The 19,534-nt window shown below is 39.1% G+C and overlaps 1 protein-coding gene across 3 annotated transcripts in view; it reads right to left on the minus strand.

Moving 5' to 3' along the window:
* The window catches only part of LOC134212942 (uncharacterized), a 184,473-nt gene extending 165,683 nt beyond the window's left edge, over positions 1–18,790 (minus strand). Inside the window, exon 1 of one of the 3 annotated variants that reach the window (XM_062691314.1) lies at positions 18,410–18,790. The gene's annotated coding sequence lies outside the window, so the exon portion shown is untranslated. Of the gene's footprint in view, positions 1–5,208; positions 5,938–14,729; positions 14,953–18,409 lie in introns of those variants that run through there. The other 2 variants (XM_062691315.1, XM_062691313.1) reach the window with 2 other exon arrangements.
* Positions 18,791–19,534: the final 744 nt, after the last annotated feature.

Genomic DNA, 19,534 nt, shown 5'->3' on the forward strand with positions numbered 1-19,534 from the left:
CCGTCCAGCGCCGCTTCCTTCGTTTTGCGCTTCGAAAGCTTCCCTTGAGGAATCCGTTCCAGTTGCCGAGCTACGAGAGCAGATGTCGTTTAATAGATCTTGAGCTGCTCCGCACCAGAAGAGATACAGCAAGAGCAATGACGATTGCTGATACGCTTCAAGGTCGAATCGATTGTGAAGCCATCTTGGAGCGAATCGATATTAACGTTCAACAACGCACGCTTCGCAACAGTGTAATGCTTCGGTTGCCTCTACGACGTACCAATTATGGCCTGCAAGGAGGAGTTAGTGGCTTACAACGGATCTTTAATAGAGTGGCACCGTTGTTCGACTTCAACAGTACACGTGATATGCTTCGTCATAAGTTTTCGTCATTCTTTTCTAACAGGTGTCCGTAACAGTATTAGATGATGAATGTAGATTATTGATTGTTATTTTTGTTCTATTTTATTTTGTTTTACTTCTATTTGCCGACCTGATTTGTATCTCTGTTTTGTTTTATATTATTACCAACATCATTGGGGCTATTTTAAGCCTGTTGATGGACAAATAAATAAATAAATTAGCAAGCGATCTGTTCAAGATTAGGAAGAGCTGCAGCTCTTGGCAAAAGTATCAATTAGTAGCCTGACATGGGTTACGATTCTACTGCGCATCTTCCATCTTTCGTCACTAGGGTATTGAATGCAATCCCAGCAACTGTCTAAACCCAATTCATATTTAAAACAATGCAAACAGTCAAACCGACTTCAACCGCCAGCGAACCTTTCTTCTCGGACTCGGCGATCATATATTCCAAAAGAGTACTCTACCTTCGAGAAAAACGTGAATATTATTTGATTCTTGAAGTCGTTTAATTTCGAAAGAATCGATTTAAATTAAAATTGAATTGAGTTCCAATTTGAGATCTGTATTATCTGGCCTTTCTAAAATATGAACTTTACCCCTGAACATTGAATAAAATCGTTTTTAAATCAAAAAATAAGTTTTCTAAGGAAACATCGAAAAATCCCGGGATCCCGGGATTTCCCGGGATATAATAACAAGTTCATCCCGAATCCCGGGACAACGAAAATGGCCGGGAAATGGAAACTCTAGTAACATCTTTCAAAACTCACGCATTTTCTCAGTATAAGGCTCTTTTTTCAAGTCAGACATTTGTTCGGCTTAAGGCAAGGGAAGATTTTATCCCTTCTTTGAAAGGATCCATTTATTCAGCAGAAGGCAAGAAGGGCTACTTTTCGTTTTTTCTTTTTTTTATAACCCCAAGTAGCACACGTAACATCTTTCAAAAAGCGCCTTGGTTTTATTCAGTTTCATTAAAGGCATTGGAAAAACAATAAAGCACGAAAAAGTTGCATCAAGATGTCAAAACGTTCAAATTGTTATTAATGTTTCATTAAGGTCACTACTGACGGAATCCAAATTTTAAAGTGCTCGCGTTTTCGGGGGCACACCACTCGATTCGGAAGCAACGCACAACTGTCATTTTTATTATTTCACGCATGCTGCGACGCAGCAAAGCTAAATCAACAAAAATGACAGTTGTGCGCCGCCTCTGAATCGAGTGGTGTGCCCCCGAAAACGCGAGCACTTTGGAACTTGGATTCCGTCAGGAGTGACCTTAACATTGCAATGAGGAACGCGTTTGGCATTTGGAAACAAACAACCAAATAATACTGCACTGCATGTTGCTTACACGAAACAAAATCATTAAGTTGCATATTTTTTACCATATAACTTCAATGCGTCTTCCAAAATTGAATTGTTTGTTTAAATTAGGTTACAGATAAGTTGAGTGTATTTTCATGTTTGATTTAGCATTTTTTTAACGTTTTGACAACTAACAATTTATTCCGGTGATGGTGCAATCAAGTAGCAGGAAACCCGAGTACAAAACTTCACAATCGTATGGTTTTTATGGCGAGTCAACATGCAGTCCCTTCAAAGTGTTGAATGGTGCTGTGGTAGAGTGAAGGACTATCAATCACAAGATCAAGAAAACGAATCCAGTTTTATATTTTTATTTTATTTTTTCCGCTGTAGTATTTTGCAACATTATTACAATTTTTGCCCGGCATCAGTTTCCTAATAGAAGGTAGAAACGCACAACGAGCAAGTTTTATTGCATACTCTTACATGGTAAACAAAATATAATATGCCTTTTCACGAGACGTTTAAAAACAGCTAATTTTATCGTCAATTGACAGTTCTTCTATGAAAGTGACAGCTTCGGGTTTGCAGGTCTGTTCAGCGGTTGTGAACAAGTACAGTCTCGGCAGTGTCACATGAAAAGGCCTATTCAATGCAGATTTATCTTGCTAATAGGTGTGTCATCATTTGAAATGTTCCCGTTTTGACAGGAGCCAGCTCAAATAAGAATTGTATACTCAATATACCCAATCCATGATGTAAACCCGAATACGAGCTGTTCAAGGTACTCCAAAATGTTCTTGAGTTCAGCTCACGATAACTAAAAGATCAACCAAGCCTTTAACAAAGTTCACATCATCGGCCTATACTCAATTCGAGTCAAAAAGCATTCGCGCATCATGTGAATCTAATTTTACTGTATACGAGATGTCGAAGGTACTCCAGAACGTTCTCAAGTTCAGCCCACTTTTCCTAACAGATCAACCAAGCCTTTGGCAATACCCTCATCATCGTTATATGCCCAATTCGATTCAATAATTATATTAGCACCATGTGAACCAGAATTCTCCGAAAACGAGATGTTAAGGTACTCCAACGTTCTCGAGCGGTATAAACGGCATCTTCTAGATCAATCAGGTCTTTTAAAATATCTCCATCACCGATCCGCTTGAATAAGCATATGATTCCAATTTCTAGATGCACAATGAAAAATGAGGTGTTTGTGTCAAGCAATGTCCATTCTATATAGACATGGATATATTTTGTTGGGCGTTGAACCACTGCGTTCAGAAGTTCAGAACTGTGAACAGAAGTTTTTTCGAAATTTTTTGGAAAGAACCATCAGAAAAACTTCTTTTTGTTATTGGCATTACTTTGAGGTTCCTCATCAAAGCTAACATTTCTGCATTTGTTTATCACGAGGCTAACACGATGATTTCAAATTCGAAAATTTTCTGGGCAACGACCCAGCCATCTTCAGCTTGGTTTGTATTGTAGCCGCGCACACGAAGGCAGAATAACCGAGAACATATTTTTAGTATTTTTAGTCCTTCAGAACTTGGTTGATCGAGTAGAACTGAGCTCCTGGACGTTTTGTAGAACCAAAAGGGTATGTGATGCGCGGCTATATTCGAGATTATGCACTCCAGAACAATTTGGATGGCCTAGGACATCTAAACAAATTTTTAACGCCTATTTTCAACATTTTTCTTTAAGGTCATTATACAATAAAGCCAGAAATCGGCCATTTTGTAAACCACTTGCTTTTCCAATATTTTTTTCAAGAGCACGAGATGGAAGAACCATAACGCGTATGGGGCTGAAATGATGGTAGATCGTTTCCTTAGTTATGCTGAACAATCATAATTTGAGTTTCGGCACTGTACGAAAACTATTACGCCACATTTGGGCTTTTGGAAATGTATGTAGATGAACGTGTGGTGAATTTGAAATTCATCACGGGCTTCATTCTATAATCATTTTAAAGAAAAACAGTTTGAAATATGGAAAAGGATATTTGAGAAGCTATGAGCTTCGTGGCCGTGCGGTTAGCGATGTCCATCGTCTAGACGCATGTGCTAGGAAGTGTGGGTTCGATTCCCGCCCGGTAAGAAGGAAACTTTTCGTGATCGGAAAATTCTCCACTGGTCCACTGGGTGTTATGTATCCTATCCGTTGTCTCATGCTAGGTGTTAAGTGTTCAGTTTGTATGACCTCTGGTCGAAGACGGTGTTCCAATATTCTTTTCCTGTCTTCTAAAATTAAAATTCCCTAATATCCCTTTTTTTACAAACAAATTTGAAATAAGAAATGATTTACAATCTAGACCTCATGGCTATACGGTGCCTGTCGTCTGAGCATATTTTGTAGTTATTTGATGTGCATTATGAGTAGAGATTTTCAAAACATCTCATTACCTAATGATTTCATAGATTTCTCAAACTTTATGGATTTATATTGGAATGCGGGATGTTTTCCGGGACACCTGGCAATGCGGGACAAGTAGGCTGAATCCGGGACTGTCCCGCACAATCCGGGACGTCTGGTCACTTTAAATTAAACCGATTTCTAATTTGTTTCATCGCCGGTTGGGAAGAATATAGGCCTGTTAATAATTAGGGAGCATTAACAATGTTTAATGTTAAATATTGGGCCCTCTTAGGAGGGCCGTGCGGTAAGATGCGCGGCTACAAAGCAAAACCATGCTGAGGGTTGCTGGATTCGATTCCCAGTGCCGGTCTAGGGAACTTTCGGTTTGGAAAGTGTCCCGACTTCCCTGGACATAAAAGTATCATCGGAATAGCCTCATGATATACGAATGCAGGTTGGTAACTTGGCTTAGAAACCTCGAAGTTGAAAACTTTGGAAGTGCTTAATGCGAGGCGGCAATGTCCCTGTGGGGCATGGTATGCCAATGAAGAAAAAGAATGTTAAATGTATTCAGACTGAGGCGCTGCCCTAAGCTTCAAGAATCACGAGCAAGGCATTGCCTCCTCGCAGCGAGGTTTCTAAGTTACCATGGTACGGCATTTTTGCATTCGTCACGAGGCTAACACGATGATACCTTTATGCCCAAGGAATTCGAGAAAATTTCCTAGATTAGATCGGGAATCGAACCAAGTCACCTTCCACATGGCCTTGCATTGTAGTCATGATTCTTACCGCACGGTTGAGAAAAGCTCTTGTCTTTATCCACTGTGTGGCTCAAATTTGACTCTCATTTTATTTCGAAGTAAAGAAAAGAGACTGTATAACAAAAGAATAAAAAACTTTTAGAAGACTATCAAAAGTAATCTTGTTCAACAGTTTGGAACTGTAATGAGTTTATTTCGTGAAACAATTTAGAAAATATGTTGATAGTCATAGTACGATACAGAGGCAGAGCTAAAGTCATAATACTAATTCTTGTTTACAAAATATACAATATTTTAAGTAACATCTTTTTTTCATTTATAATGTATTCACAACTAGCTTATGTAATGTTAAATTTAAGGAGACATTTAAATATTTGGCAGCTTTTGCTCTATTATTATCAAGTGCATATTTTCTACTAACCTAAGCCATTCGAATCTTCCCATACTTTACGCATGCCCTCCGACAATCCTTCGATGATGTTATCCAACATAAAAAGTGCCACCAAAACCAAAGCATGACAAATAATGCCTTATTCAAACACTTAGCTGACAAAAACACTCCGCTTCACTGTCATTCCATTTAAGATTTCAATTCCCGAACCGCAACCCGTAAAGTTGTCTCATCCTTCTGCGCTCGTTTTGGTAACAAATTTTTCAAACAATAAATAATATCACAAATATTTCCATCTTTTTTTGCTTCCAGCAGAATCGCGAATTTTTTCACACACTCATCAACGGAATCTCCGCTCTTCAGTAAGTATCCAACGGTCTTCCCCACGGTACCAATCGTCGGTCGTCCAATAAATCACATGCGCGCCCCTTATCTTCTTCCTGCTCGACAGGACCGAAACTGTAACAGGTTGCACCCGCGCGGCCCCACATCACACACAGCAAACAGTCAATCAATTCATCACCATCGCGATGTGGCTCAAACTGTCGCGCTGCTGTCTTCTTCGAAAACTGTAACCGCAGCGGACCGAACAATCGATCTCCGCCGATCGATAAATCTCGTATCGATCGGAACGGCAAGTGCGCGCGCGCAAATCTCGAATGTCCTCGTCGAACGTGTGCGCCCAGTGCCGTCGATCGGACCCGTGTGGTTGTTGTTTGATGCCGAAATGATACAAACAGTACTAACTGATGGATGTCTGATTGTCTACTGACACAGAGTTGTTATGTTTTCATTATTCATGCATTCGATGGAACGACCGGCGGCAACGGTGACGTTGGAGGAAAAGCTAAGCACCAACCGAAAGCGCGTACATATTCTATCATAACCAACCGACCGACCAACAACCACCCGTTCGATCGTTCTCTCGCGGGGCGCGCAATTTCTCGCGCTCTCTCAATAAATTTATCCATTCCTTCCTGATGATTTGTCGGTTGTTGGTACGTCGAACGTGGCCTCCGGCCGGAACGATCCTTTCAATCACTTGTTTGGTGCATAAGTATTGGAAGGGCCGCGCGTAGAAGACTAGACTGGTGATCGCGAGCCACCGTAAAGCTGTCTATCGAGTACCGCTATTGGCAAATAAAGGTTGCATAAAAAAGTAGAAGTCGAAGGATGATATTTGAAGAAAAATGCACGGGAAAGCATTCGGAATTATTGTTAAAACTCTTCCTAAAAATCTAGAAGCAATTTAATTAAAAACGGTTAGCAGTACGGGGTTGGTCTTTTCTCATACTATGTTTACACATGCAATATCATGAAACAAAATTCAAAATCAACTGCCAACCATTTTTAATTGAATTGCTCCTAGAATTTTTGAGTAGAGTTTTAAAAATAATTCCGTATGCTTTCCCGTGCATTTTTTTTATCAAATGTCGTTCTCGACTTATTCTTTTTCTTGCAACCTTTATTCGCCAATATGATTGGCAACTCTTGATGTTAGTAGTGCTACAATCAAATCTTTCTAAATTATGCTACTGTACTGGCAAAGTGACGTATGCAAAGAAGATTTTATTGTCCTATAATGTGTTCATTTTGATGCATAAAACTCATAAAAATTATGGAACATGCTAAACAGAGTACAGACATACAATCACTATAGTGTGTTTTTGAAGAAATGTTTAATACGAAACACAAGCAAAATGTAGCCAAAGATCCTAAATATTTTTAGATGACCAAAATACCTAAAAAAATTCATGAAAGTCTCGTTGGCGGATTACGACAGTTTAGAAAACCCTTCGTTGCTCAGGAACAAACTTTGAACGATGATATTTTCATATTTTCGAGAAAATTCTCTAGGCATGGTCAAACTTTTTTTTTTCGCTTTAAACTGTTTTTTTGCTAATGTATACAAAATCAACACCATTCTGTTTGCAACGGTAGAGATATATTCTACCAACGTTCGTTTTATTGATAACGTTGTCCCTTTAAACCACTCTTCGCAGGGAATCACTGTGTCCAAAAGTTTGTTTCTTGCGTTATATGTAGCCAGAATTATGCGCTTGGATGATGATTTATGAGAGAACGTGTGGTATCAGGAGTAGAGCAACGAACAAACGAGCTGAAAAGTACTTGAGATTAGAAGAGTTTTGAGTCTAACTGTAGTGGATAATACATTTTATGGTCAAGTGGGTGGTTATTGGTTGCCTAGGGGGAGAGCAAGCGAAATCGAGGAACTAATCTAATGCCAGTGATGAGAGATTTGTCACTTGCAAAGTGGAGTCTGGTATAGCGGTGAAATCCTGCAAATATGATCAGTGCCTATTGATTAAAGTTTGGATTCACAAGCCGATTCTTTTTTTTGCCTTTCTCGTACACCAAGGTGTAACGAAAAGGCTATATATTCACTTCAAAGTCGATTTTGTGATAGAAGGTCCGGAGACCCATAGTGTTATATACCAATCGACTCAGCTCGACGAATTAAGATGATGTCTGTCTATGCGTGTGTGTATGTATGTGCACAAAATAAAACTCACTCATCTTTTAGACACTTATCTTGATTCCATTGTTTGTTACATTGTTTCCTATTGAAAATTGGCCAGATCGGACTATGGGATCAAAAGTTATGGCCCAAATACGATTTATATACAAAAAAAACTCCCTAAGAAATTCTCACTCAATTTTTTTAGTATATCTAATATACGAGAAAGGCACAAACACCGCTAGGTGGATCAATCAGAGTTTTTTTTCAAATTGAGTCTAATTAATTCTTAATCTAATTAATTGTTAAAAAATCACGAGACATTTAAAGAATTCTCTCTGGATTCAAATCTAACTCGCCACACAAATTATAAATTTATATTTTTATACACTGAATTTTGTTTTTACACGATTTACATTTTCTCAATTTTTCACTCATCCTAAATGTTTAACGTATATTAATTGTCATATGATTTTTCTTTGATTTAATCTGGATTTTTTGAAACATGTTGCGAAGAGATTGGTGGCAAATTGAAGTCACACGATCAAAAATACGAGCGAAAAAAAATCGCGTAAAAACAAAATCCTGTGTATTCACATTACATTGAAGGTGGCCGGGATCTATTCTCGGTCTGTCTAAAAAAATCAGTTTTGGAATTTCTCAACTTCTCTGGGCATAGGAATATTATCGTGTTAGCCTCACGGTGTCCCGAGCTGCACACTTGTCATCGTACACATTTTCGGTTCGAATTTTGTTGCAAAAAATTCCAAAATAAAAATGGTCTCCGAATTAAATTCTGTCCACGCCATAAACGCCATTTCATCATTTTGGATGAGTGCTTAATCATACTGATAATAGCACATAAAACATAGACTTCAAGCTGTCATATGGATCGTCTCAGTTGTTTGTGAAAATGCTTTAAAATCGCGTAGAGAGATGGGTGTCCAGAACAGGCTTTAGAAATCTTACATTTAATAACAGTATATGAATGCTTTATGAATACATACTAGAATACAAATAACCAATTACCCAGATGGGATGTAATTTGTATTAGAACTAAGAAAAATGAAGAAAAAGAATTAGTAATTTGGGTTTACCTTTTCAGTAGTACAGCCGACACTCTACACTCACACTCCATATCTTGACATCTCTCCCTAAGGGGATGATTTCTTCGGTCCATCCAATCAACATACAGTTTAGCTTTCTATATCTCGATAGCCTCCTTATTTCGATATCTTTCTATCTCGATGTGTTTTTGTCATATTTTGTTCTGGATTCACTCTCCCTGAGACAATTAGACTCGATGTTGTTTACAATGATTTTTCGATCAAAGTTTGATATCTATCAATGTTTAAGAAGTCAAACTCGGCCAAAACTAACAGGGGACAATTATGCGTAGAAGGACAGTACATAAAGTGCAATAAATTTCCAAAATACAGAATAAGTCAACCATACGTCACATACAAGTCGATTTCTGTGTATCTAAGCAGCAGTTGTCAGAATAAGTGATTTATTAATGTAAGTGAACTGTGTATTATTTTTGTGTACAGTGTGATGTGTACACTGGGATCACTTTCGACGTATTTTTTTTTCAAACGTTTTATTTAAACATTGAGTCGGCCCACGAAAAAAATCACAAAACAAAGAAGAATAATTGGGAGGTATTGAAAAGGTATTGAGGAGGACCGAGAGCTTAATAAAATCTTATTGCGTAAAAAGCTATCTCAGTGTATGTAGTGTATGATATAATTGTACCCTAATTTGCTAAAATTAGAGAAGACTAAAAAGAACTTTGATCCCCTTTCCTGATTTCCGATAAAGGGTGTACGGAATCAAATTGCATCACTTTAAAAAGTCGATGGTTTAGGCCTTGTACAAAATCTAATGAGTTCATTTAACGGGTGGCCACTTAAAAACGGTGATGACACCAATACTTTTCTATCAGAACAATAATACTTTCTCAAAAATATTACTTAAAGTGAATGAATCCTTACAATTAATTCTTAGAATTGTGGCAGACACACTTTCACTCTAACATGGCTTAGAACATGCCTTCGAAACCGGAAGTACTGTGGCGGGCATTGTACATTCTATCAAGCGAACAAAGATCCTGGGCAAAGTTCATGGCGAACCATTTTAAGCGAGAAAAAGTTTCGAAAACTGTCATAGCACTTTTTGGTGTATTGAGCTTCATTGTATTCAAAGGTGATTGTAAGGCCAAAGACACGAATCATCTCATAAGCAATATAAGAAGCTGCATCCGGAAGATCGATGTGGTAGAGCTGTCCAGCAGTCATGTCATAACAGCTAAGACTAAACTACGCCGCACGGCGAACCACGGACCAATGCTAATATTAATTAGTCTAAGTTTGAAGTTTGAAGACTACCCAGGTAGCCAATAAGCATTAAAGTAAGCACTATAGCTGCAATGCACGAACACGGATTTCCGGATAAACTGACACGGTTGATCAAAGCGACGATGGATCGGGTGATGTGCGTAGTTCGAGTTTCAGGGGCATTCTCGAGCCCCTTCGAAACCCGCAGAAGGTTACGGCAAGGTGATGGTCTTTCGTGTCTGCTATTCAACATCGCTTTGGAAGGGAGAATACGAAGAGCAGGGATTAGCACGAGTGGAACAATTTTCAATAAGTCCGTCCAGCTATTTGGCTTCATCGACGACATAGATATTATGGTACGTAACTTTGAGTAGATGGAGAAAGCCTACATCAGACTAAAGAGGGAAGCCAAGCGGATCGGTTCAAGAGAAGCCAATGTGAGCCACCCACCGCGAGTTTGCATCGGTGGTGACAAAATCGAGGTGGTAGAAGAATGTGTGTACTTGGGCTCACTGGTGACTGCCGAAAATGATACCAGCAGAGAAATTCGGAGACGCATAGTGGCTAGAAATCGTACGTACTTTGGACTCCGCAAGACGCTCCGATCGAATAGAGTTCGCCGCCGTACCAAACTGACTGAATCTACAAAACGCTCATTAGACCGGTAGTCCTCTACGGAAACGACACCTGACCGATTCTCGTGGAGGACCAACGCGCACTTGGAGTTTTCGAAAGGGTGCGTACAATCTATGGGAGGTGCATATGGCGGACGGTACGTGGAGGATGCGAATGAACCACGAGTCGCATGAGCTGCTGGGAGAACCATCCATCGTTCACACCGCGAAAATCGGACGACTGCGGTGGGCCGGGCACGTAGCCAGGATATCGGACAGTAACCCGGTGAAAATGGTTCTCGACAACGATCCGACGGGCACAAGAAGGCGAGATGCGCAGCGGGCAAGGTGGATCGATCAGGTGGAAGATGACTTGCGGATCCTCCGTAGACTGCGTGGTTGGCGACGTGTAGCCATGGACCGAGTCGAATGGAGAGGCACAGGCCACTTCGGCCTTAGTCTAAATAAATAATAATAATCTAATAGGCAAGATTTTCGTTTATCTACCAAGGCCAACTCTAGAGAAAAGATTGATGGGTGAAATATGATCTTCAACAACGAAAAAGATTCTCCCTTGGCGCGAAAAACGCTTGATTTGGTCTCATTTAAACAGAAAGTTGAAACTCTAGAAACTTGCATGAAATCTTAGAAGTTAAAAAAAAGTCTGAAATTCGGAGTAACATTATTCTTGAGATTGCTGAAAACCCGTAAATGGACGATCATAAGCTTTACTGGTTGATCGTAGCGATGTTTCTGACGATTTCTATAGTTTCGAATTCCTAGAAGTTAGTAATAATTGCTTGAAACTATCCAATATTTTATAAAATTTAAAGGAATCCACAATAACTTTTGGAAATTCGTAAAAATGTTTGAAGACATGCTTTTAGGAAATGTTCTATAAATACTGGATATGTAATGATTGTCTTAATAGTCATAGCGAGTTTTATAACTTATCACAAGATGTCCGAAAAAAATCTCTTGAAATCCGAGATCTCCGGAATGTCGCTGAAATACCATCAAAGTATTCTATAAATTTGATAATCCAGTTTTTGTCCTACCCATGTCTCGGAACGTGGCCGCGCCTCTGGTAGTGAAGATGTATTTTTTGTGCATTAGGCAGAATACAAAAAAAAACACTCAAGAAAGGTCTAAAATTGCACTTTATGTAAATGGATTTATTTTTTCCATTGGTTTACGTTTATTGCATTCATTTACATGCATCACAATCAAAGAAAAACCTGATAAATCACCCTAGTGTTAACGGTGCCTTTCTCGTTCATTATAAAAAAAAACTTTGGTCATAAATTTTGACCCAATAGTCTGATCTGTCCAATTTTCAATAGAAAACATTGAGACAGGACATATCTAAATCTTAATTATAAACAGAAACCAGCTTTATCGCCCATTTTCAATTCTTATACCAGCTACTGCTAGAATAGTCTAGTTGAAGGTATATAATAGAGATGGAATAGGTATGAATTACATTTCTAGTTCTAGCGATTGCTAGATGACAAATTTGAGAAAAGATACATAGTAGGAAAGTTAAAAAGGTCCTGGGATTGAACCCACGACCTTCTTCGTATGAAGCATAAGTGGTAGTCATATAACAACAAAGCCCATCCAAGTTTTTGCCAAATTAAGTAAACATATGATTTATTCTGAGGAAGCGATAGAATCATTAGGAAAAGAAGAAGGGCTGGGTGAGAGGATGAAAGATTAAAAACGAACATGAGCATGAGCATGATTGACCGCCCACGGTTACTACTCCGTTATTGCCAGGTCAGCTGTAATTACACAGAGAACCAACATGCTTGGGACTAACATTATCTTCAATGTGACCAAAAATTAAGCAATACCAGCGCCGGCCGTGTCCGGATGCAGGTCAATTTAAGGAATGGGTAGGAAAATGTGTACGAGATACTCGCTTGGATGGAAGCCGACGAGTCATCTGCACTTCCACGAGAAATCACTGGGATGTTGGATACATGGGGTAGGTAGTGTAGCAGGGTTCGTTTTGGTAAACGGTATGCCGGGTGTAGCGTGTAGTTTGATCGAGGTTTAACAAAAACACACACGAACGCACGCTAATTAATTGACTTACCGACCGCACAAAGCAGAACAAAATATTCCGATGATCGCGCGATCGTTCTGCGTGCCAGAGGTAACACGAACAGATGTACACCAAACTGTAACTTACTAATTAATTTACTCACACGCACAACGCAGAACAAAATATTTCGATGATCACGCGATCGTTCTGCGTAAAACAATCAGACGCGCACTAAACTTTCAATTGCTAATAAATTTACTCACTCGCACAACGCAAAACAAAATATTTCGATGATCGCGCGATCGTTCTGCGTGCCAGAGGTAACACGAACAGATGTGCACCAAACTTTTACTTACTAATTAATTTACTCACACGCACAACGCAGAACAAAATATTTCGTTGATCGCGCGATCGTTCTGCATAGAACAACCAGACGCGCACTAAACTTTTAATTGCTGATAAATGTACCCACTCGCACAACACAAAACAAAATATTTTGATGATCGCGAGATCGTTCTGCGTGCTAGAGGTAACACGATTGGAAGCGCACTAAACTTTTACTGGTCAATTAATTTACAGCAGAAAAAAATGGAGATCTCGTAATCGTTCTGCATGAGCGGACGCGTACTCTTCTTAGAAAATTTTAAAATAAAAACAGCAATAACGTAAACTATGTAAAATATTAAAATAACTTGGGTTTCAAAACGTTTCCTAGAAGATTTAAAAAGTTTTAATACTCAATAAGTATTAAAAAAGTTTTAAAGGGTTACATAAACACTCATTACATAAGCACATATGAGTTCAAAGGAGTTTAAGAGGCTTTCGAAGAATTTGTTCTTAAGTGTTTATTGATTTTTTGAGGAGAGTTTATGTGGATTTTTAATTTCAAATGAGCAAAGCAAATAAATAGAAAATTAAAGTACCCTAAGGGCAGAGGGCAGAAATTATACCTTAGTTAGTAGTAGGTTAATAGTTATTCATTGTCACTTGATTAAAGTGTAAAATTGATAGAATTGATAGAAATTGATAGAATATGGAAAATTAAAATATTTTTAATTTATGTTGCTTATGCAATACATACAACGTGTAATCTTGACGAACAATGTACAATTTAAACATTCTTGCTAGTATTGCAAGTGATGTTGCACTTAATGCCTTGAAATAATTTGAAACAATTTGATATAACATTTGACATTTTATTATGAATTTGCAAATGGGGCAGAACAGATCATACATACATACTGGACGGCATGAAATGTATTACAAATATGTTTCGCTGCTGATTGAATCATTTTGAGACATGAACTATGGTATTAATTCCAGATTTTGTTGTTGTCATGCTATCTATTCGCCAACCGCTTTAAAAATCAGATTTTAATAAATAACATCATTTGTAATAAACCTGTATATCTGTGTGTTATTCAATGTTGTAAATAAGAGCAATATTGATTACAGAATTCAAAGGTGACCTATAATTGTGCCGGAGACGAGCCAGCCTCGGGCTGCAAGTCTCCTAAATAAAGACAAAAAAAAACCTATAATTGTGACCCGCTGTTTGATCCATCTTACTAGGCAATTTTTAATTGACAGAAACATAGACATTTTTTTGATGATTCGAAATGGAAGGCAAATCTAGACTTTCGTTATCTCATGTGGCCGGGGTTCTGCCAAATCGTACGAAGCGCCAACAAAAAAATACCCGTTTCTCTGCCTAAACTTTCGGTTAGCAGCTTTAACTGAGCACCTCATACAAACTGTGGATATCCCTTAAACAAATGTACATAATGATTGATATGAAATGGTTCCCGTTTTATTTTTGTGAACAAAATATCACAAGTCAGTCAAAAAGCTGCTTGGTGCGGTTTGGATGAGCCCCGACCATATGCCTCCCGACATACAGATTATGAGCTTTTCGGGATTCGTCGATTGATGCAAGCAAAAGATGTAGTTAATGATTGCCTGACAATGGTTATGCGTAATCACTGGTGATTGTTACATGTGTTGTCTGTTTGTTTGTGGTATTTGTTTTAGTATGAAAAACTATGAGATAAAACAGCATGAAACGAACTCACAAATATGCTCTTTCCATTGTTGAGAATATTTCCAAATGCTTCTTGAAATGTCCGCACTCACTGCTCCATAGCATCCAGAATAGCACGGCCCAGCTACTGATACACAAAGTTCACTTCGGCCACTATTATTCTAGTTTTTTTCATTAGTGATCCGCAAATCATCTAAAGCGTGTTAGTTTTAATATTAGATGTTTAAATGAACCATTTAAAGCAAAGATTGAACCAGTCAAGAAATCTATTCCACCGTCCGAATAATCACACGGAATCAAGAAAAAACAGAACAGCAAAAATATGAAGCTGCCATACTCGCGCGGAATACTTCGATCTCTCCGATAAAAGATTAAAAAAGAACAAGAAAAAAAAAAGAACAAAGAAGAAGGCTAAAGACAATTTTAAATAAAATAAAGATAAAAATAATTATGGACGAGAACAACTTTCCCGGGAAGCTTACGAGACTGATCAAAGCAACGGTGGATGGTGTGCAAAACTGTGTGAAGACTTCGGGCGAACACTCCAGTTCGTTCGAATCGCGCCGGGGACTAAGACAAGGTGATGGACTTTCGTGCCTGTTGTTCAACATTGTGCTAGAAGGTGTCATGCGGAGAGCCGGGGGTAACAGTCGGGGTACGATTTTCAACAGATCCAGTCAATTTATTTGCTTCGCGGATGACATGGACATTGTCGGCCGAACATTTGCAAAGGTGGCAGAACTGTACACCGCCTGAAACGTGAAGCAACAAAAGTTGGACTGGTGGTGAATGCGTCAAAGACAAAGTACATGCTTGTGGGCGGAACCGAGCGCGACAGGGCCCGCCTGGGAAGCAGTGTTACGATAGACGGGGATACCTTCGAGGTGGTCGAGGAATTCGTCTACCTCGGATCCTTGCTAACGGCTGACAACAACGTTAGTCGTGAAATACGAAGGCGCATCATCTGTGGAAGTCGGGCCTACTACGGGCTCCAGAAGAAACTGCGGTCGAAAAAGATTCGCCACCGCACCAAATGTGTCATGTACAAGACGTTAATAAGACCGGTTGTCCTCTACGGACATGAAACATGGACAATGCTCGAGGAGGACTTGCAAGCACTTGGAGTATTCGAGAGACGGGTGCTTAGGACCATCTTTGGCGGTGTGCAAGAAGACGGTGTGTGGCGGCGAAGAATGAACCATGAGCTCGCCCAACTCTACGGCGAACCCAGTATCCAGAAGGTAGCTAAAGCCGGAAGGGTACGATGGGCAGGACATGTTGCAAGAATGCCGGACAGCAACCCTGCAAAGATGGTGTTCGCTTCCGATCCGGCAGGTACGAGACGGCGTGGAGCGCAGCGAGCGAGATGGGCAGACCAGGTGCAGAACGACTTGGCGAGCGTGGGGCGTATCCGAGGATGGAGAGATGCGGCCTCGAACCGTGCATTGTGGCGTCAAATTGTTGATTCAGTGTTATCTGTTTAGATGTTAACTAAATAAATGAAATGAAATGAAAGATAAAAATAAAAAGAAAAAGAAGAGGGTAGAACTAAAAAGAGCCTTCCTCAGTCGGGGAGTAAGATGCACGGCCACAAAGCAAGACCATGCTGAAGGTGGCTGGGTACGATTCCCGGTCCAGTCTAAGAAAATTTCAGGTTGGAAATTTTCTCGACTTCTCCAGGCATAAAAGTATCATTGTGCATCGTTCATTCAGTACTTCCACAGTTATTAACTGCGTGTTTTCTAAGCCAAGTTACCATTCTGCTTTCATATAGAGGAACTGTTCCGATCTCCATCTCACTGCACATATATCCATTAGGGTGGCCCAAAAATCGATTTTGCTCCACAGTGCTCATCTGATTCTTTACCATGTTCTGAGTGACCTCTGAAAATTTGAGCTCATTTGGATTAAAACTGATTTAGCACAAGCCGTTTCAAGTTTGCATGCAAATTAGTATGGGGAAATTTATTTTTTCATTATACTGTTAATGACGCTTCCCTATCAAGCGCATGTTAAAAGAAAACCTACATAGCTAAAAGGAATACTCAACAGCTTTCACTCAGTGAAAATCGCATCTCAATTAATCGTTCCAATAATTAGTAATCGAATTTAATCTATACCGTGGTTTTCTGGAGCTAATTGCATAACTCATCAACAGGCAACATTGCTGCTCGTGGCGCGAAAGATAGCACACACAAATTCAGGCTACTATGTTGCACTGCACATTTCAGTGATGCCCTCAAAGAAGTTTAATGATCATGACTAAAGATTCGCAACCTGTCTTAAAATCGATTACTAATTATTGGGACGATTAATCAACATGCGGTTTCCGTTGAGTAAAAGCTGTTGAGTATCCCTTTTAGCTATGTACGTTTTCTTTCAACCGGCGCTTAATGGGGAAACCTCATTAACAGTATAATGAAAAAATAAATTTCCCCATACTAATTTGCATGCAAATTTGAAACGGCTTGTGCTAAATCAGTTTTAATCCAAATGAGCTCAAATTTTCAGAGGACACTCAGAACATGGTAAAGAATCAGATGAGCACTGTGGAGCAAAATCGATTTTTTGAACCACCCTAATATCCATCTCATCGCCAAACAAAGAAATACGGCACTAAATTCGTCGCTTCTTTCTGTCAACTAATAATCATATAATAAACAAACCAAATTTCTTTCCATTGCTTTGTTTTTGATGGGATGGAAATAGGAGCTATGGGATGAAGTGGCGAACCGTTCCCCTATCATGAGGCTAACACGATGATATTTTCATTCCCAGGGAAGTCGAGAGAATTTCCAACCTGAAATTTTCCTAGACCGTACCGGGAATCGAACCCAACCACCTTCAGCATGGTCTAGCACAGGCTGTATCCTTCGCAAAGAAGTAAAATCTAGCTTGGCAACAGGCTAAGGGAATATCGAGAAACCTCCCAGGATGAAGATTTTTCAAGTGTACTACAGCATTTTTTAAAATAATTTTAACAAAATAATAATTCAAGTCCGTAAATTATAAATTTCAGCTCGAGCATTCGAGAGCAAATTGGCTATTAAAAATTGGAAAATCCTAATTAAATGTTCGTCAAAATAGTTAACCTATCAATGTTAACCTAGTTTTCAAACATTTTGCACGAAGAGGTCAGCTTCGAAAGGTTTATTCCCATTATTTGCATGAGCTTTTCTGAAACTTTTCGTGGTTTTGTTTCCGGAAGTTTGATCATCGAGACCCGTCCACTCATTATTGAAAGATGTCACAAAAGCCACCATCCCTCTTAACTATCACTTTTCATACAATTCAAATAATTACCGCTTTTCATGAAATATTTTGTACATTGCTACGCATTGTAATGCTTTTGCCTTGTGGAAAAGATATATGTAATATATTCAAAACAATCTTTTCAATAACCTTTGTCGAATTCATTTTTTGAATTCAAATATAATGTTTTCTAGAAACTTTTTTCAAATGGGCATAATTGATTGACCTTTTTCTGATTTTTTGGAACAGCACTTGTGCTCTTCTTTTAATCTATTGAGTTGAAATTATGTGCCTAACAGAAAAAATAGATTCCGATCCATCTGGTAGTAACGTCATTTGCACGAAATATGCAGAATTGAGAGAGTATTAGCAGTAGATTTGAGCTTTCTTTTCAACCTTTGATAAACAATCGAGATATAAGAATATCATAATTTCATTGTTTGCACCTTCGTCACTCACCTGTTCAATTATTAGATACCACACTGTCACAAACCAAAACTAATGACGGTTGGATTTAATTTAATTTCACTTTTGCACGTGTTTATAAGCCGAATTCCACTCTTTTACATTTGTATTTACTTTCAAATAGATACTTTGAGAATCCTGCTTAAATCCTTAAATCCTTAAATCCTATTATTCCAGAACAACTTGCTCTGCAATCTCCCACACTTTTATTCACTCGCCATTACTCGCTTCACCATCACGTACAAGAACTACGTTATCATCCCAGCTACTCAGCATTGAGCCATTCGAAAGATGACAGTCCGACTCAGACTGATTCCATTGCGCATCGTTCGAATTGTCGCAACCACAGCCTCTCCAGACCGGAATGATGGAAATCATATTCAAAGTACCCATCGAAACCCTCCGGCCAACTCCCTTCTGCCAAATGTAAAAACAACCGAATTCGAAACCCAACCGTTTCTACCCCTTTTTACCGGAATCCCATATTGCATACAATCACAAACGGTGGCGGTAACCTCATCGTTACGATTAACGAATATATGCAAATTAAAAAGATATTTTTTAGCCGAAAATAATAGATTTTTTTCCTGGCAAAAAATCAGCATTTCTCAGTACATTTGTATTTAAATATTTCCACCCTTTTTCCCACTCTCGATTTCGTACGTTTGTAACGCAACTGTCGAGAGGCGCAGAAGAACCTAGGCCCAGCATAAAACACACTGCAGCGATTTTATGCGCTTATGGTTGCCCCTCCTCGCGGTACCCCTTTTCCTTAGCACGATGCAATGTAGCATCATCATCGTCTTCCCGACGACGATGACGACAATTAATTTATTTGATCCTTTTCCTTTCGTCGTTTCTGCGGGTTGCTAGCTACTGCTTATGCAGCTGTGCGCACAGTGGGATTTTGTGGAACTGTTTCGCTTATAGAAATGTATTGGCAATTCCGAATCATGTTGCCTGGTATTTAGATTCGTGTTAAGTAAGTCAGAAGTTCATGAAACCTTCGTTTTAAAAGGCGTATGACCAATTGACTCATCCAGTCCCAAACGAGTCGCGAAGCGGACTTCGTACTATTCCATTTACTACCAATTAAAAGCTAATTTTCCTTAGCTTGTC

The sequence above is a fragment of the Armigeres subalbatus genome, chromosome 2 (assembly GCF_024139115.2).
Source record: "Armigeres subalbatus isolate Guangzhou_Male chromosome 2, GZ_Asu_2, whole genome shotgun sequence".
NCBI classification, from domain to species: domain Eukaryota; kingdom Metazoa; phylum Arthropoda; class Insecta; order Diptera; family Culicidae; genus Armigeres; species Armigeres subalbatus.